Source organism: Mustelus asterias, chromosome 6 (genome assembly GCF_964213995.1).
Source record: "Mustelus asterias chromosome 6, sMusAst1.hap1.1, whole genome shotgun sequence".
Classification (NCBI taxonomy): domain Eukaryota; kingdom Metazoa; phylum Chordata; class Chondrichthyes; order Carcharhiniformes; family Triakidae; genus Mustelus; species Mustelus asterias.
In genome coordinates this window covers 60902920-60921062 of record NC_135806.1, presented here as the reverse complement: position 1 = coordinate 60921062, position 18143 = coordinate 60902920, and positions in this window count along the sequence as shown.

Below are 18143 nucleotides of genomic sequence, written 5' to 3'. Positions count from 1 at the left end.
ACAGTAAACCATTTCTCACAGCTGGATAAATTCCTAATCCCTCAGATCGAGGACTTGTATGCAAAGTTGGCAGGAGGACTCTTGTTTTCAAAACATGATATGAGCCACGTACACTTGCAATTACAGCTTGATGAGAATTCCCAGAGATATTCAACAATTCATACTTATAAAGGCCTTTTCCAATACACTAGACTGTCATTTGAGCAGCCTGTGCAATTTTCCAGTGAACATCTTTACAAGGTCTATCTCAAGTGGCTATTTACCTGGATGACATCCTCATAACAGGAAAAACAAATAAGGAACACCTAGAAAACCTCAAAATTCTAAGTCGATTTTTCCAAGGCAGGTGTAAGCCTAAGAAGGGAAAAGGTTACTATTCCATGTCCCCCAAGTGACCTATCTGGGATACAGTATAGACAAGTCTGGTCTTTTCATCTGGGCCCATTACACCAACTACTAAACAAGGATCAGTCTTGGATTGAAGAGCTTTCCTTGTCCAATGTTCTGGCACATAACAATCCCAGGAAAGAACTATTGACATGCAATGCATCCCGATATATAATTGGGGTGGCATTGGCAAATAGGTGGCCAACAGAGATGAATGCCCAATTGCACACACTTCTAGGATCTTGGCTATTGCAGAATGCAAATATGCCCACATCGAAAAAGAAGAAATAGCATTGATGTTCAGGATTAAGAAATTCCACCAGCACCTGTATGGGCAAGAAATTGTCATAATCACAGCCCAGACTCCACTACTAAGACTGCTAAAGGGGGACAAAATTTTCGGCCAATGCCTGTAGCATTGGCCCAAATCCAGTGGTTACCAGCCACCTACAATTATCAATGGGAACACTGTCCAGGAGGACAGGTAGCCAACACAAATGGTCATTTACTGTTAACAGACAGCCCACTCACTGGTAGTACCTTCAATTGCAGAGATGGTGATAACAATCAACTTTTTGGAAACTTCCAGTGGCAGCAAATAATATTCAGCTGTGGACACAAGACTTAGTCCTCCTGAAATTGAAACAGCTATTACCGAAGGGGAAAACAAAAAGGCCATCACAGCTCGCATTCCACCCAGATTGGAGCCAGAGACAGCAGCTGACCCTGGAAGATGGCATACTCCTGTGGGGTTTCAGAGTTACCAATCTGACACAGGGCCACCTTCCCATCCAGACTGAACTTCACCCAGGAGTGCCAAAAATTAAAATGCTCACAAGGAGCTATGTCTGGTGAACAGGAATGGATACAGACATAGCCATGCTTGTAGGTCACCAGCAGCTCCTCTGCATCCTTGGGAATGGCCAGTAAGGCCATGGACTCGGCTACATGTCAACTATGTCGGTCTGTTCATGGGTTCAATGTTCCTGGTGATGGTAGATGCCCACTCAAAATGGATGGACGTACATGGTGAATTCATCAAACACAAGAATGACAGTGGACAAAACTTCATGCTTCTTTTGCGACACACAGGATCCTGGGGGTGCTGGTTTCCGACAATGGTCTATCCTTTACCAGCCAGGAATTTGTTTATATTATGAAGTCCAAGGGAATTTGGCATGTGGACGGTGCCATATCATCTATCATCTGACAACCTGGTGGAAAGAGTGGTCCAAATGATAAAAGCAAGTTTTAAAGAAACAGCCTGTAATCTCCTTAGACACCAACTGTTCATATTCCTCTTCAATTACAGGAAAACTCCCCAAGCCAAGTTCTCATGGGCAGACAACTCCACACCAGGTTGAGCCTGATCTTCCCAAACCTCAGGATGGAAAGGGATCAAAAAGCAGTGTCGAGCCCACAACACCAGCTGGGAGAGAGACCTGAAGGCAGGCGATAGGGTGTTATTAAAGAATCACGGGAATGGCCCCACATAGTTGCGAGGCACGGTTGTAGCGGGCTCCCTCTTTTTAACTCCACTCGTGGGCTTATTTTAGGTTTGGTTCTCCGTTACCCAAACCCCACCAATGCCCGAGTGATTCTCTCTCTCGCCGATGGAACAACGGCCACCTTGTGCCTACTTCACTAGAGTAGCGCCCCCAAGAGAGAGAAAAGGAAACTGCTGCCTATCCACTACCTGGCAGCCTTTCCTGAGTGGGCGGGTTTGAATCACCCAGAGTACCGTTGGTTCTCGACTCCGGAATTATGGTAAGGGATATTAAAATGTGACCGGACCAGAGACAGCTGATGAGAAAATGAAAGAGCAAGATGGGCTCCAATCGAGTTCAAATCATATATCTTTTATTAAACACCAAAATTAAACCTCATCAACACCAGAAAACAACATATAGGTATCTTATACTCTGAACGGGCACAACGTAAATTCTAACTTTAAACAGTGTTAGCAATATCTTATACTATGAAAACGTTCATGCACCTACCATTCCCACAAAAGCCTCCATTGCTATGTTACCCTCGGGAACTTCACGAATTACTAGGAAATACTCAGTTGAGCTGACCTTGACCTTCTGGGCTGGCTGTGTGCTGGAAAACTGCTGTCTGCAACGCGGTTCAGGAGGGTGAGAGAGTTGCCATGCGGGTCTGAAGAGAAAGAGAGAGAATGGCTGCGAAGCCACACTTTTTAAAGTTCAGATTTCAAAGGTCCTGTGAGCTCCGCCCCCAACGGCAATTGCAAGAACAATGGTCTTGGATCGCTATCAGCATCAGTGATAGCATAGTCTATTGAAATCACAAATGGCTGAGACTGCCTTGTCCAGTATGAATGGCCCATCGATGTTCCTAATCACTTTACCGGGGCTTACAGATTGCTTTCCCATCATGGAGATGGGTTTCTCCTTACTGCTGGATAGCCCCATTATCGTAACTATTGTATCTTATCCAGGTACATTGTGGTTGGTATCGATCTTCCAATCTCGATGCGGGTCTGGTCTGGTGACGTCATCTGCTCCCTTTGTGATTCAGTTAATCTAATCAGCAGCCTGTCTGGACCCTGACCGTTTGTGAGTTTGACTGGAGGCACCCTTTCTGCACACAGGCAGGGCTGAGCCTGCTGGGAGAAAACAGCCAGTTTCTGCAGCCAAATGTGGCCACTTCTAACATTTAAATGGCCAATGTGCGTTTTACAGTCCTTATATGCGTTGGTGTTGCCCGAAAAACATACACGGTTGACCAGTTTCCTACAAAGTCTACTTGGAGATACCATCCTATGGCAATTAAAAGCCGCTAAGCCCCCAGACTGTGCCAAAACAAACTTTACCCGGCACATCGGGAGCCCAATCTCCTGTTCTCCATCTCCATTCATTGGAAACTCTGAATTCAAAATGGAGTATAAAAGCAGGGAGGTCTTGCTGCAGCTGTACAGGGTACTGGTGAGGCCATACCTAGAGTACTGTGTACAATTTTGGTCTCCTTATTTAAGAAAGGATATATTAGCTTTGGAGGGGGTACAGAGAAGGTTCACCAGGTTGATACCGGAGATGAGGGTGTTAGCTTATGAGGAGAGATTGAGTAGACTGGGCCTGTACTCATTGGAGTTTAGAAGGTTGAGGGGAGATCTTATAGAGACATATAAGATAATGAAGGGGCTAGACAGGGTAGAAGCAGTGAGGTTGTTTCCACTTACAATGGAAACAAGAACTAGGGGGCATAGCCTCAAAATACGGGGGTGTCAATTTCGAACAGAGTTGAGGAGGAACTCTTCTCCCAGAGGGTCATGAATCTTTGGAATTCTCTGCCCAATGAAGCAGTAGAGGCTACCTCGTTAAATGTGTTTAAGTCACAGATAGATTTTTAACCATTAAGGGAATTAAGGGTTATGGGGAGTGGGCGGGTCAGTGGAACTGAATCCACTATCAGATCAGCCATGATCTTATTGAATGGCGGAGCAGGCTTGAGGGGCTAGATGGCCTACTCCTGCTCCTCTTTCTTATGTTCTTATGACACGGTGGACTTGGCTGTGTCAACTCCCTTGCTGCCCAAAAGAGGCAAACTCCAGTCCACTACACCCAGTTTACTTGCGATGCCAACCTAAAGGAGCTGGACTCGGTATTGAAATGCTGCAAGAAGCTTGCAAGGCAACGACCCGCTGAGCTTCCTCAGACCTAGAGGGGAAGGATAGTAATGACTTTAACGAGGTCCACGAGGTGAACCTGTTAGAATATGATCTGCCTGATTGAGGTAGACACGCCACTGGTGGTACCCCGGACGGCACTGTTTCTGCCAATCAACCTTTTGGAAACTCTCTCCCAGTGGCAGCAAATAATATTCAGCTGTGGACACAAGACCCAGTCCTCATGAAATTGAAACAGCTATTACTGAAGGAGAAAACAAAGGCAATAAAGCCCACATTCCACTCATACTGGAACTGGGGAGAGCAGCTGACTGGAAGATGGCATACTCCTATGGAGCTCCAGAATTGCCAACCTGACCCAGGACTGCCATCCCATCCTGGCTAAGCTGTCCAATCCAGGAGCCCTGCAGAGGCATATCATGTGGAGTGTCCAGGTTACTGACAGTCTGTACTCTGTACTGGGAAGTACCTGTCTGAATAATTTGGTGAAGGGATACTTGCCTCAGTGGAGTTATTTCAAGAGTCAAATTTTCAATGACCCTTTCTCCACAGCTCTCTAGGGAAGAGAATTCAACAGACTATAATGGTCTCTGTGGAAAAACAGTTCCTCCTAATCTCTGTCTTAAATGGGAGACCCATTATTCTTAAACTGTGTCCCCTAATTCTGGTTTCTCCCACAAGGGGAAGCATCCACCTTGTCAAGTTCCTTCAGGATCTTAAATGTCTCAGTAAGAATACCTCATTCTTCTTAAATCCAACCTTTCTTCATCCCAGGAATCAGTCGAGTGACCCTTCTCTGAACTGCTTCAAATGCAATTATATCCTTTGTAAGTAAGCTGACCAAACTGCTTCAAATGCAATTATATCCTTAAGCTAACCAAAGCTTAGTCAGAACTGGTGTCCCAGAGTTTAAGAAACAAGTGAAGATTATGGTAGTTTTCGGACTAAGATCATAAATATAATCATGGCTAATTACATTGTATAAAGGTTGGAAATTCTTTTGACTGTGTGAAACCGAACTATAACTGAATCTTCCAAGGAGTGGCACTCTTTTCCCCTTTTTTTTTTTGCTCTAAGATGGAGCTCCACATATCTGCCATGGACTTCCAAACCAGGCTTCTCCAGAAATGTGGAGAGTACCTGTTCTCAGAATCCTTCCTTCCTTGTAGTGCAGGATCATCAGGGGAAGCCAGACAATGCCCCCTTAAGGCACTAGCTGCTGTAGTTCGATAACTTTATTCACTAACACACTGAAAAACTTTGGAACATTTAAATAGCTTTTCAGTCTGTTAGTGAGTGTGAATGAGCTAAGTGGGTAGGGTGGCAGGCTGGTAGGATTAGTAGGGTGGCAATGTGGGTAGGGGCCAGCTGAGTAAGGTGATAGGCGGAAGGGTGGCTAGGGAATCTGCTGGGTGGGAAGTGGGGCAGGGTGGTGAGGTCGAGGGGAAGTAGGAGGGGTATCGCAAGTTCAGGGAGGAGTCAGAAGTTAGAGGTTCAGGGGAGCCTAACATGGCTCCAACTCCGGAGTGAGTTTACTAATATAAGAAACATATGACCTATAAATGGTCCTACAAAGTCCATATATATTCTTGCCCAGGTTCTACCTGGCCACTCTCCGATGCGTATTCACTGATGGTGTTGAGGCCTGTTATCTTCAAAACTGGGGTACTGACCATTCTTTCAATTTCTTTATTGATGCGCGGTCACCACGTATAACATCTGGCTAGTGCTTTCATCCTGCTTTACCCTGAATGTGAGTTGTGCAATTCAATAAAAGTAGTCTCCCTTAGGGTGTAACCCTAGCCCCCCCACAACAGCCAAAAACAAAAAGCTCAGCTCGTCGAGAAATGTGCCCACAGGAAAGAGGCCAGCACATTGTACATCTTCTCAATCCACTGTCTTCCGTTGTAGCAAATGCAACAAAGACTGCCATGCCAGGGTGGGATTCCTGAACCCCACTAGGCAGATTTAACATAAAGTTGAACACCATGATGCAGTTCAATCATACAAGTATGGACTAGCTAAAAGATTTAATAAATATATTTAAGCATGACGAGTTCAGTATGGACCTTTCACCACTGGAATCAGGTCCAGTACAGACTGGGATGGAAGTATTTTGTTTGCTGATTGTAAAGGTGAGATGAGTTTGTACTGTCTCAGTCCATTTCCAAGTTTGGTATTAATTAGCAATGTCACTCAGAAGCCACAGGACATGTTATGGGAAATAATTTGTTGTTGACTGTCCTTCAATTTGAGGATGATACCTACTCGGGGTCATGAGTTTCTGATACCTACTCGGGGTCACAAGTTTCTGCCATGCGACTGAACAAGCTGATTCTCTACCCGAAAATCTTTGAACACATGGGACAGAACATTTCACAAGGAGTGGGATCCAGAATGCACAATTTGCTTCCCTTTCTCCTTCTTTGCCTTATTAAGGTGTTTGGATTTAAATCATGATGTAGCCTGATGGACAAGTTGTTGAACAATTGGTAGCAAGCTCCTCCCAGTCATTAATGTCAATGCTGCCACATTTCAAGGAACCACTGAAAATAATAATAGATAATTATTTGATCGAGGTATTCAAAAAGGAATTGGATTGCTTTCTGAAAAGAGTATACAGGGATAAGACAGGAGAGTGTGAGGTAGAATGCTCTTTTAGAGAACCAGTGCAGACTCAATAGGTTGAATGATCTCCTTCTACACCTTGAAGATTCCTTGATTCTAATTGTTCTTGCACATTGTAACAGGAATGCTAAATAGGCCCTAATTGGACCAAAGATCCAAAAGCAATTACATTCCAAGATTCATGCTATACCTGGAAAGAATTTAAAATACAAGCAATCTTTACCATGTCAACTTGTTTGAAAACAACAAATAGTATGTTTATAGTGCCTTTAATCTAGCAAATCATCCAATTCACTTCACAGGGGTGTGATAAGACAAAGAGTTAAAGACTAAAAGGTTTTGTAAAGCATGTTAAGGGGACCTGAGTGTTGCAGAAGCAACCCTACACATTCTTCCTTTTTTCAAATAACAGTATAATTCCCTTTTGAATACTTAAACCTGCTTCCACCACACTCTCAGGCAATGCATTCCAGACCCTAACAATGTGCTACACAAGTTTTTCCTTCTGTCACTTTTCCTTCTTTTACAAATTACTTTAAATCTGTGCTCTCTTGTTCTTGATCTTTTTGAGTGGGAACAGTTTCTCCCTATGTACTCCGTCTGGACCCCTCATACTTTTTAATGTCTATATCAAATCTCCTCTCGTCCTTCTTTTAATCTAAGGAAAACACTTTCCCCTTCTCCAATCTAACCTATTTTCATAACTGCACTCCCTCATACTGGAATCATTCTTGTGAATCTTTTCTGCACCCTCTAATGCCTTCTCATCCTTCCTGAAGTATGACCTCCAGAACTGGATGCAATACCCTAACTGAGACTGAACTAGTGATTGATACAAGTTTAACAGAGCAAGGCGGTTATGCGTTCCTGTTGACTTCTGGTTCCCAGATGTTGGTAATAATCACACTTTAAGCTTGGAAAGATGAGAGCTCTAATGCATGCCATGCTGCCTTGTATAAGAGAAAGATCAGATTGTACTGGCTCCATTACTCTTGTTACAGAACAGAACCTAACACTGTATATTTTTAAAAATAAAAACTTTTTTAAACTGGACTTTTCGGCCAAACAAAAACAATTAAAAAGGCTCACCCTCTGAGAGTCACCAGAACAAAACAATCCACTTCTCACTTTCGGAAACGTCACAACTCTATGTCTGGGGAGCTTCCAACAGATCATCCAAAACCACAATACCAACTTCAAAGAGAGCAACATCAAAGCTATTTGTAATTAATAAATCAAGCTTGTTTTGCAGAATCAGAGTGGCTATGGAGACAGTGACTTCCCAGACCTTCAACAAATAGCACTTCCTTCAACCTAACCTATAGTAGCTGAGACATCATCAGTCCAGGACACAAAAGCCTATTTTCAGATTGTTTTCAACATTGGATAAACTTTGTGGAGAAGGTCACATGACCTAAAACTCTGGCTTGTTGAACAGGTCAATATTACTCTAGGTTGCATACCTCAGTCTGCTGTTTAACATTCAACTGGCAGTCCACACAGAAGCAAGAACTGACCCCTTTATAACCAACATAACCAATTCAACCTCTGAATGCCTACTTATCTTGTGACTTCAAAACCACTGGAAAAGCAACTCTTATGCCTGGTCTGGTCTTCAGCCAATCAACCTCTAGAAGAATTCCTCATTCGATTTGTTTCTGGAACTCGCATGAACCAATATTCAGTTTCTCTGTGGTCCTTGCGTATGTAACCTCTTATTCCCTATCCCTCCCTGTATGAATGTGGAGTGTGAAGTTGCAGACATTAAATTTTGCAGGTTTTGAATGTGTGCAATAAACTAAACTTCTGAGTTGATCTTAACTTGACTTTGCTGTGGGGTTATTTAGTTGAAATTGGATCACATAAAAACCTAGGAGTTGAGAAATATGCCACCATTTCTTCTTAAAATTGAAAACACCTTCTGTTTAGAGGTAGGTGGTAAGAGTTAAAACCAGTGTTGTTTGAACTGATACTGTTCTTAACACACATCACATGACTATCCAATGCAGCTTAAACAAGTTACTGCAGGACACTTACACATAAGTAATTCCTAGCTTATTATAAATAGTTATAGCTCATTATAGATATTTGTAAGAATACAACAATATATAACACTCTTGTACTCTATGCTTCTATTAACAAAGCCCAGGGTACTGTATACTTTATTAACTGCTCTCTCAACCTATCTTGCCACCTTCAATGACTTATGCACAGATACACCCAGGTCCCTCTACTCCTACACCTCCTTTACAGTTGTGCCCTTTATTTTATTATCTCTCCATATTCTTACTATCAAAATGAATCACTTCAATCAGATCATGGCTGATCTGGATCTTAACTTCATCTACCTGCCATGGTTCCATACTCCCTAAAGCCTTGCCTAACAAAAATATATCAATTTCAGGATTTATCTTTTTAATTGGCATAACCTCAACAAACTTTTTGGGAGACAAAGTTCCAGATTTCCATGAACCCTTGTGTAAAGAAGTGCCTTCCAGCATTACCCCAGTGTGCCCTAACTCTAAATTTGAAGTTAAACTCTTTTTATGAATTTCCCAAAAAAAGATTTAATTTCTCTCTTTAAGCTATTACATCCTCTGATTATCTTAAAAGCCCCAAATTGATCACCCCTGAATGTTCCATATTCAATAGAACACAAGCCTACTGTGCAACTTATTCTTAACCCATAATTTGTGCCTGGAATTTGTTTGTGGTATTATTCTGATGCATCTGCACTGCATCTTCTCTAAGCCAATATATCCTTCCTGAGATGCCATGCCCAAAACTAAATTCAGTAATCTAAATGTATCTAACCAGAGCTTTATATAATGGTAACATAATTTCCATCACTTTGCATTCATTCCAGTCTTCTTGAGATCAAGGCTAAAATTCCATGAGCCTTTTTAATTAAAGTTTAAAGTTTATTCAGTGCCACAAGTAGGCTTACATTGACACTGCAATGAAATTACTATAAAAATCCTCTCGTCACCACACTCCGGCACCTGTTTGGGTACACTGAGGGGGAATTAGCCTGGCCAATGCACCTAAACAGCACATCTTTTGGACTGTGGGAGGAAACCGGAGCATCCAGAGGAAACCCATGCAGACATGGGGAGAACGTTCAAATTCCACAGACAAGCTGGGCATCAAACCTGGGTCCTTGGCGCTGAGAGGAGCAGTGCTAACCACTGTGCTGGTATTTTGTTCTTGTCCCACAGCTTTTAGTGATTTTAGCTCTTAGATAGCTACATTTCCTAACTTCTTGCCATTTAGCAAATATTTAATCTATATTCCTTAAATCTAAAATGGATGACCTCAAATTCCTATGTTAGACTTCATCTGCCACAGTTTTTTATATCCCTTTGCAATTTTCTGCTTCCATTTATATTAGTTACTGTGCCACCTAACTTTGTCATCAAGTCCGCTATTCATTCATTTAAGTAATTAATAAATATAATGAAAAGCTGAGGCCCTGGTACAGATCCCTGGGTGTGTCACTAGTCACGTCCTATCAGTATGAATGCCCATTATCTCCACTTTCTGTCTCTTACCTTCTAACAAATTTCCTATCCAAGTCAATAGTTTGCCTCAAACTCCATGCACTATACAGACTGCAGAGTTTTGAATGAACTCAAGTTTATGGAAAGAGGAAAGCCAACCTGGAATATGTTGAAATAATCAAGTTCAAAGATAATAAAAGCATGTATATGAGTTTTAGCAGCCAATTGCAGATATTACAGAGGTAGAAATAAGATGCCTTGGTGATGGACAGAAAATGGGGTCGTATGTAAATCTCTGTCATATAGGATGTCAAGGTTGTAAACAGTCTTGTTCAGCCTAAGACAATGGTCAGTTGGAGATGGAAAGAGTGGCTATGGAACTGAGTTCTGACACAGGTCAAATACAATGGTTATGATTGTTGAAATCTCGACTTCTGAGTTTGACTTTAACACAAACACTCATTAACACGAGATACTTAACTGACAGATTGTCTTTATTTACTTGCCAGCAAGGGGAGCGGCTTGACACAATGGGCCAGAGACACCACTCCGTCAGACAAAGAAAATCATCCTGGTTTATACAATTCTGCAGCTCACAGTCAGTTGGACACAATTCAATCAAAAGTATTATAAATTACATACTTTATGTATTGATCCAATAGAAAAAGTACTGATCCACCCTGATCTATGAGATCACGATATCTCGTGGGATACCCCAATATATCATCCCTAAGCCTGTCCTCTAGTCTCTTAGTCAGACATCATGTCTCTATTTTGATAACAGCCTCTCAAAGCATCTTCACTAAAACAGTCTCACATGGGCATCCTTTAATAGATAAAGGGGGCCTACAAAAGCCATTAGTATTTTATGGCTTTGTCAGTGAAGTTAACTTAAGGAATGTGGTCAACTCAACTTACCTTCAGAATATTCCCCAATTATAGCTCTGATAAGTTTGTTTATTGCCAATATAATGAAACACATGTATACATTGCTTATCAATCCAATGACTGAGCTTTTTATCACTACCTACAATTTTGAGGGGTGTCATCATGTTACCATTAATTCTTGTCAGTTCCCACTAAGTCCCCTACCATAACTCTTTTGTTAGCTGAGACATTAATGTCTTTCTGACTCTGTTTTTATTAGAAACTGTGAAGGCAGCTTCATTAAAACTGACTCTTGTATCAGTTGTTTCTGATAAGGTGTCTGGTAAGGCAATTAAGACTCCTTTGTGGCCTTGTGATTCCAACAGTTGGGTGCTTTAAAGGAATGTATCTAACATATATTTTGATTTACAGCAGATCTTTGCATTGAATTGTGATATTAGTAACGAACATGAGTGAAATTCTGCTGTCCATTCATTTTAACATATTTTTTAAAATAGCAGATAAATTTGTATTTACTTAGAAGACTAACTTGGTAAAAATAGCCCCCCAGGCCACTCACTCTTCTTGCTGGGTCCTGCCAGCCAGACCCCACTGGCACCCCGCACTTACCTTCAGTCCAGCCTCCATTATCTCTTCCACTTTGGGGACTGAGTGTAGTCCCAGCAGTGGCCACTGCTTGAACTTGGCGTTGCTGAGACTACAGAGCTGCCAGCTATCCGATTGGCCTGTCGGGGCGGAAGTTTTGTGAGAAATCCTGCCATCTGAAAAATCTTGTTCCTGATATGCACCAATTAATCGGGAAAATTGTATGCATGAGATGCTCATATTACAATTGTATTGATAGATACATAATGAGACTGTGCTGAGTATACTATCAAGAGGAATGAGGATGCAATGTATCCAAGACAAATAGAGCTTTGCTTTTCTTGGCCTTATTCTTGATAGCACTGTGTATTGAAGTCCTTGAGATTAAATTATCAGTAATTGTGTTCCATTCCAATAATATTTCACACACACTGACAATCTTTATTTTGGAAAAAAAGTAATTTGATAGTCACAGTTTCAAATAGTCTTGCACAGTTGAATTGTACCTTTAAAAATCAGCTGAGACGAGCGAAGAGTTCAGTTAATGTATTGGTTTCCTTCTGGTGACTCAATTATGGCAGTGTCATTTTATGCAGGTTGAGTGGACAGTTAAAATCTGTCTTGTATAAAACCATCCTACAGACTAATGGAAAATCCGAATTAATTTTCTGACATGTGCATAGAATTTGGTTAGGATAGAGGAAAGTGCATGCCACAGAACTGAAAATAGCTCATTGTTATGTCTGTTTAGCACAGCAGTATCAGTTGATCACTCCTTGCTCTGATTTATGCCCGCCACTCTTGTATGCATTTTAACCTATTGCATATGCATGTATCTGTTACCGGACATAAAGTTCATACTGTACATGAAACTAAAGATTCAATTCAAGTTCAAAATGAAAATTGTCCTTATTCTATTGGTGTCTTGGGTTTCTAGAAGTTTTAAAAAATCACACTTTTAGACTCAAATTCTGGAGTTTAATCAAACGTATTTCTCAGATACTGTGCTGGAGACTGGCCTTGTTGGATTGATACACAGACTATAGTGATAGAGTCATAGAGGTTTACAGCATGGAAACAGGCCCTTCGGCCCAACTTGTCCATGCCGCCCTTATTTTTTTTTAAACCCCTAAGCTAATTTCAATTGCCCGCATTTGGCTCATATCCCTCTATACCCATTGTACCCATGTAACTATCTAGATGCTTTTTAAAAGATAAAATTGTACCCGCCTCTACTACTACCTCTGGCAGCTTGTTCTAGACACTCACCACCCTCTGTGTGAAACAATTGCCCCTCTGGACACTTTTGTATCTCTCCCCTCTCACCTTAAACCTATGCCCTCTAGTTTTAGACCTTACCTTTGGGAAAAGATATTGACTATCTAGCTGATCTGTGCCCCTCATTATTTCATTTCATTTCATTGTTTATATCTCTGGAGGTGCTGTTTGTTATGAATAATGGAACATTGAACCAACTACATTGGTGCTCTCTTGTCTCTTTCTATATCTATACGTGGAAATGTGATCATGTTGTACTATGCCAATAGAAACATAGAAACATAGAAAAACTACAGCACAAACAGGCCCTTCGGCCCACAAGTTGTGCCGAACACATCCCTACCTTCTAGACCTACCTATAACCCTCCATCCTATTACGCTCCATGTACTCATCCAGGAGTCTCTTAAAAGACCCTATTGAGTTCGCCTCCACCACCACTGACGGCAGCCGATTTCACTCACTCACCACCCTCTGTGTGAAAAACTTACCCCTAACATCTCCCCTGTACCTACCCCCCAGCACCTTAAACCTGTGTTCTCTCGTAGCATACATTTACACCCTGGGAAAAAGCCTCTGAGAGTCCACCCGATCTATGCCTCTCAACATCTTATACACCTCTATTAGGTCTCCTCTCATCCTTCGTCTCTCCAAGGAGAAAAGACCGAGCTCCCTCAGCCTATCCTCATAAGGCATGCCACTCAATCCAGGCAACATCCTTGTAAATCTCCTCTGCACCCTTTCAATCTTTTCCACATCCTTCCTATAGTGACGCGACCAGAACTGAGCACAGTACTCCAAGTGGGGTCTGACGAGGGTCTTATATAGCTGCATCATTATCCCCAGACTCCTAAACTCAATCCCTCGATTGATAAAGGCCAGCACACTATACGCCTTCTTAACCACTTAACCAAATACTTGAGGGTTTTTTCGAGTTGTTTGTAAAAATGGGAGAATCTACAACAAAAATAACTGGATAAAAGCAAATTACTGTGTATGCTGGAATCCGAAACCAAAAGAGAAAATGCTGGAAAATCTCAGCAGGTCCGGCAGCATCCGATGTGGCACTCTGGATACTTAAATATACACATGAATGAACATATTGCTTCTAATCATACTGGCATAATGTAACATGTATACTCTTAAGAGTTTGATTTAATATGACTCTCAGATCAGTCTGCACAATTTTATTAACTCTCCCTCTTCATATCAATCACAATCTGGCAACTAGAAGAGGCAGGTCCCAAAAACTACCTTAACCAGTACAGGGACTAAACCATTGCTGATGGCATTACTGAGCACACGCTCTAACCAATTGAGCTAATATTTGTGATATGTGTGTGTATATATGAGGTTTGGGGTGTATACTGCCCCTTTAAGAGTGTGGATCATGTGACCCCTGAGGTGGGGCTAGCTGCTCCTAGGTTGGAACCTGGTTAAGAAGTCAAGTTTCTGACTTTGGGACAGTGTACACCTCTAATAATGTTCCCCAGTGTTTAAGTTAAGTGGTTCTTCTGCACCTGACTTCAATAAGTATATACATAATATCTGGTGATGAGGTTGCTTGATGGTCTACACATTCTGCTGGCATTCATTCTGGTGCAGGGGGAGAAGATCGAGCATTGTTGCGGACTTTGTAGGATGGTGCTGGAAAGGACCCGAAAGTGTGGTAACACTGCGAAGAATGGGTAGGAGTGTTCTGACTGCCGCTGCTTCATGTGAACAGTCCATTCCAGGGAAGGTAGTACTTACCTGGGAGCTGGCTGAAAACGTCATGGGAAGAGGTCACCCAGGGAACTCGGGCTGCGGTCCATGGCTGGGAAAGAGTACTGACCATGGTCATCGAGGGAGTGGCCACCGCAGTTGGCGGTATCCAAGGGGACTTGGGCTGCCAGTGACAATAGAAGAAGGCTTCAGGCCTAAACTTGTGTAGTGGAAAAAATTCCCTTTGGCAGCAAAGCAAAATGGCAGCCAGATTTGGCACTATAAAAGAGGCACAGAGCTGGATACCTTTACACAGCGTGCTTCAGTGCTTATCTGACAGCCAATAAGGTAAATGGTGACCTGGTTGTACCGGTTTTCCTAAGTACCATGGGGAGCAAGACCTTCGCTGTTTTAAGGAGTTTGGTACAACCTGAAAAACCAGCTGAGAAGACTTTCCAAGAATTGAGCAATGTGTTAAAAGCTCACTTTGCTCCCAAGCCATTGATGATTGCAGAGTGGTTCAGATTGTATAAGCATGACCAAGTCAATTGTTCAATTTGTGGCAACTCTGAAGAGACTGGCAGAACACTGAGTTTGGAAACATACTCCCGGATGCCTTATGGGACCAGCTGGTTTGTGGCATGAAGCCTTCAGCGGAGATTATTAGTTGAACAGAATTTTGAATTTAACAAGAGGCCCAATGTCGCAAGTGCAAGCAGGTTGGTCACATTAAATGCCGGGTACAACTAAGCCCAGAGAGGGAAACAAAAGGAAGTATGTAGAAGGACAAAACAAAAGATCCATGTTGCCAGCCATGGAGAGGATAGGGAGTCCCAGCTGGGACTGCAGGGGAAGCAGACAGTCCAGAGAGTTCAAGCTGAACATTCTGTCACTATGGGGTGAAGCCGATCGTTTCTGGGTTCTCCCTAAACTGGAATGGAAAACCATGTAAATGGAAGTTGATACAGGGGCAGTGATGTCCTTGAGACTCAAATCAGTATACCGGGATAAGTTTAAAAACCCTGCCATTAAAGACTGCCACACTGTAAACATATATAGAGCAAGTGGTACCCCGCAAGGGCTATGTACTCGATGGTACAGTTGATGGACCAATGTGCAGAATTACCACTATGACTACCCTGCATTATTCAGATGCTCCTGGTTACAAGTGTTGAAAGTGAAGTGGAGCATGGTTAACAGACTGGCAGACTTGAACATGAGTTTACAAGACATTTTGAAAAAAATCAAATGTTTTTCAAGGAAACCTTGGGTAGATGAAGGGTGTCAATGTTAAATTACGGCTGAAGCCAGATGCTGGTCCAAAACGTTTAAAGGCATGTCTGGTACTGAAGACCATTAGGACTAAGGTGGAGGCTGAATTGGAATGACTAGTGGATCTGGGCATGTTGGAACCAGTGAATTGGCCCACCCCAATTGTTCCAGTTTTGAAATCAGATGGCTCAGAGAGAATTTGTGGCGATTTCAAGGTGACTGTAAACCCAGCTCTATGTCCGGACCAATACCCATTCCTCTCATTCAGTGGCCTGGCAGGGGGAAAGAAATTCTCCAATCGCAGATGGGGGTAGTGCAGGATTCACAGCTGCTGCTGATAGTCTCACTCAGGGGTCTGGTGTGCTATAGCAGCTTCCTCTACGTCAGCTTCAGCTTTTCTCCAGAGGGCCAAGGGCTAAATTTTGAGTAGGTTGACAGGAGTCCAGTGTAACTTGGACACTATTTTGGTCATGGGTTCGACAGAGGAAGAGCATTTAAAAAACCTGGAGGAAACCTTAAAGTGGTTGCAGGAGCACAGCCTACAAGTCAAGAGAGAGAAATGTGAGTTCTTTAAGGACTTAAATGAGTACATGAGCCATGTAATTGATGGCGCTGGGTTACACAAGGTGCCTAAGAGGATGGAGGCCATTATGGAAGGCCCCAAGGCCAGAAAACATGTCACAATTCAGGTCGTTTTTAGGACTTATTGGATGGGATTTTACAACCTCGCTCACCCAGAAACCAGAAAATCCTGCCTGAGGTCAACGGACCTTCCCATGGTCTGCCCCTCACCTGCTCTGATTCCTGTGGTGGGCACGATGGTAAAATTCGCCCCATTAACTATTACGATAAGCTTGTTCTGGATCTGGCGACGGTGTTGAAAGTGATGCATCGGTTGCTGGGAAAAGGGCAGCCATAGAAGTGGACCAAAGAATATGAGGAGGCCTACCCTGTCGTTTAAGCAGGCTTTTGAAGAGGTCGGAAGTGCTAGTTCATTTCAACCCAAAGTTACTACTGCAGCTTGCATGAGCTGCCTCGGGGTTGGGGCTGTCTTGTCCCATTTTATGCTGAACGGGGAGGAAAGGCCCATCGCGTTTGCATTGAGACCGTTAACAAAGGCTGAGGAAAAGTATGCTCAGTTGGAAAAGAAGACTCGTCTTCACCCGGTAGTGACAGAATATTCTGACTGTGGAACAGTGCACACCTATAATAAAGTGTTCCCCAGTGTTTAAGTTAAGAAGCCTACTTCGTGGTTCTTCTGCACCGTACTACAATAAGCACATACATAATACTATTATTCTTAATTAAACAATGTAAACTGCTCATTATTCATTTTAACAAACATTATGTACACCTGGAAATGTTCTATGTGGGTTACTGATTATTTAGTTTTATTTGAGATCGGGCTATACTTGGAGATCCTTTACTACTGATTGCTGTAAATATGTTTTATAAGGTACAGATTCTTTACCCTACTTGTTACTTATGCTTCCACAGATTGCATGGTTGAGCCTTTGCTGGTCATAGTGTGAGTATTCACACTTACTTCCTGATTCTACAACACGAAAAGAGCAAACTTACCACAAAAATGTATATACTATACAGCACTGGCTAAAATAAAGTTTGATTAAAATTGAACTACACAGGAAAGGATTAACAAACCAGATCAATTAAAATGTATGTATCTGCAAAAGAAGCAAGTGTTGTAGTCATAATGGGTTTAAGGAGTGAATAACAAGCCAGGACATTGCTGGCATAAAGTTGAATGTTTAAATTCTGATATGTTCACAGCAAGCTGTCACTTTTATGTAGATGTGCATATCATTAACAATCCATTTAAAAGGCTGTGCTAACATGGAATATTGCTGAAGAATAATGAAGGACTCCCAAGGCATGTGAAGGAGAGTGCAGGCAGACATATGCACTCCCAAAGCATGTAACAACTCTCAAAAACAGAATGCTAACAAACAGAAATATTAAAAACAAGATAAGGATGAATAAGAGACAGCAGATGCCTGACAGCATGGTTCAAATATGATAAACTGTAGGAGCTAGTCATAACAGTTGAGTTATTAAAACCTAAAGAAGAAAGGGAATTTGCGGTCGTCAAACAAAAAAAAGAAACCAACAGCATATTAGAAGATGACTGTCTCCAGATGATGATGATGAAGAAGGCCTCCTAGACCATGTCAACTACAGACAATAGTGTTATATCATGTAAATGAATAGCAACTAATAAATATTGAAGATCAAT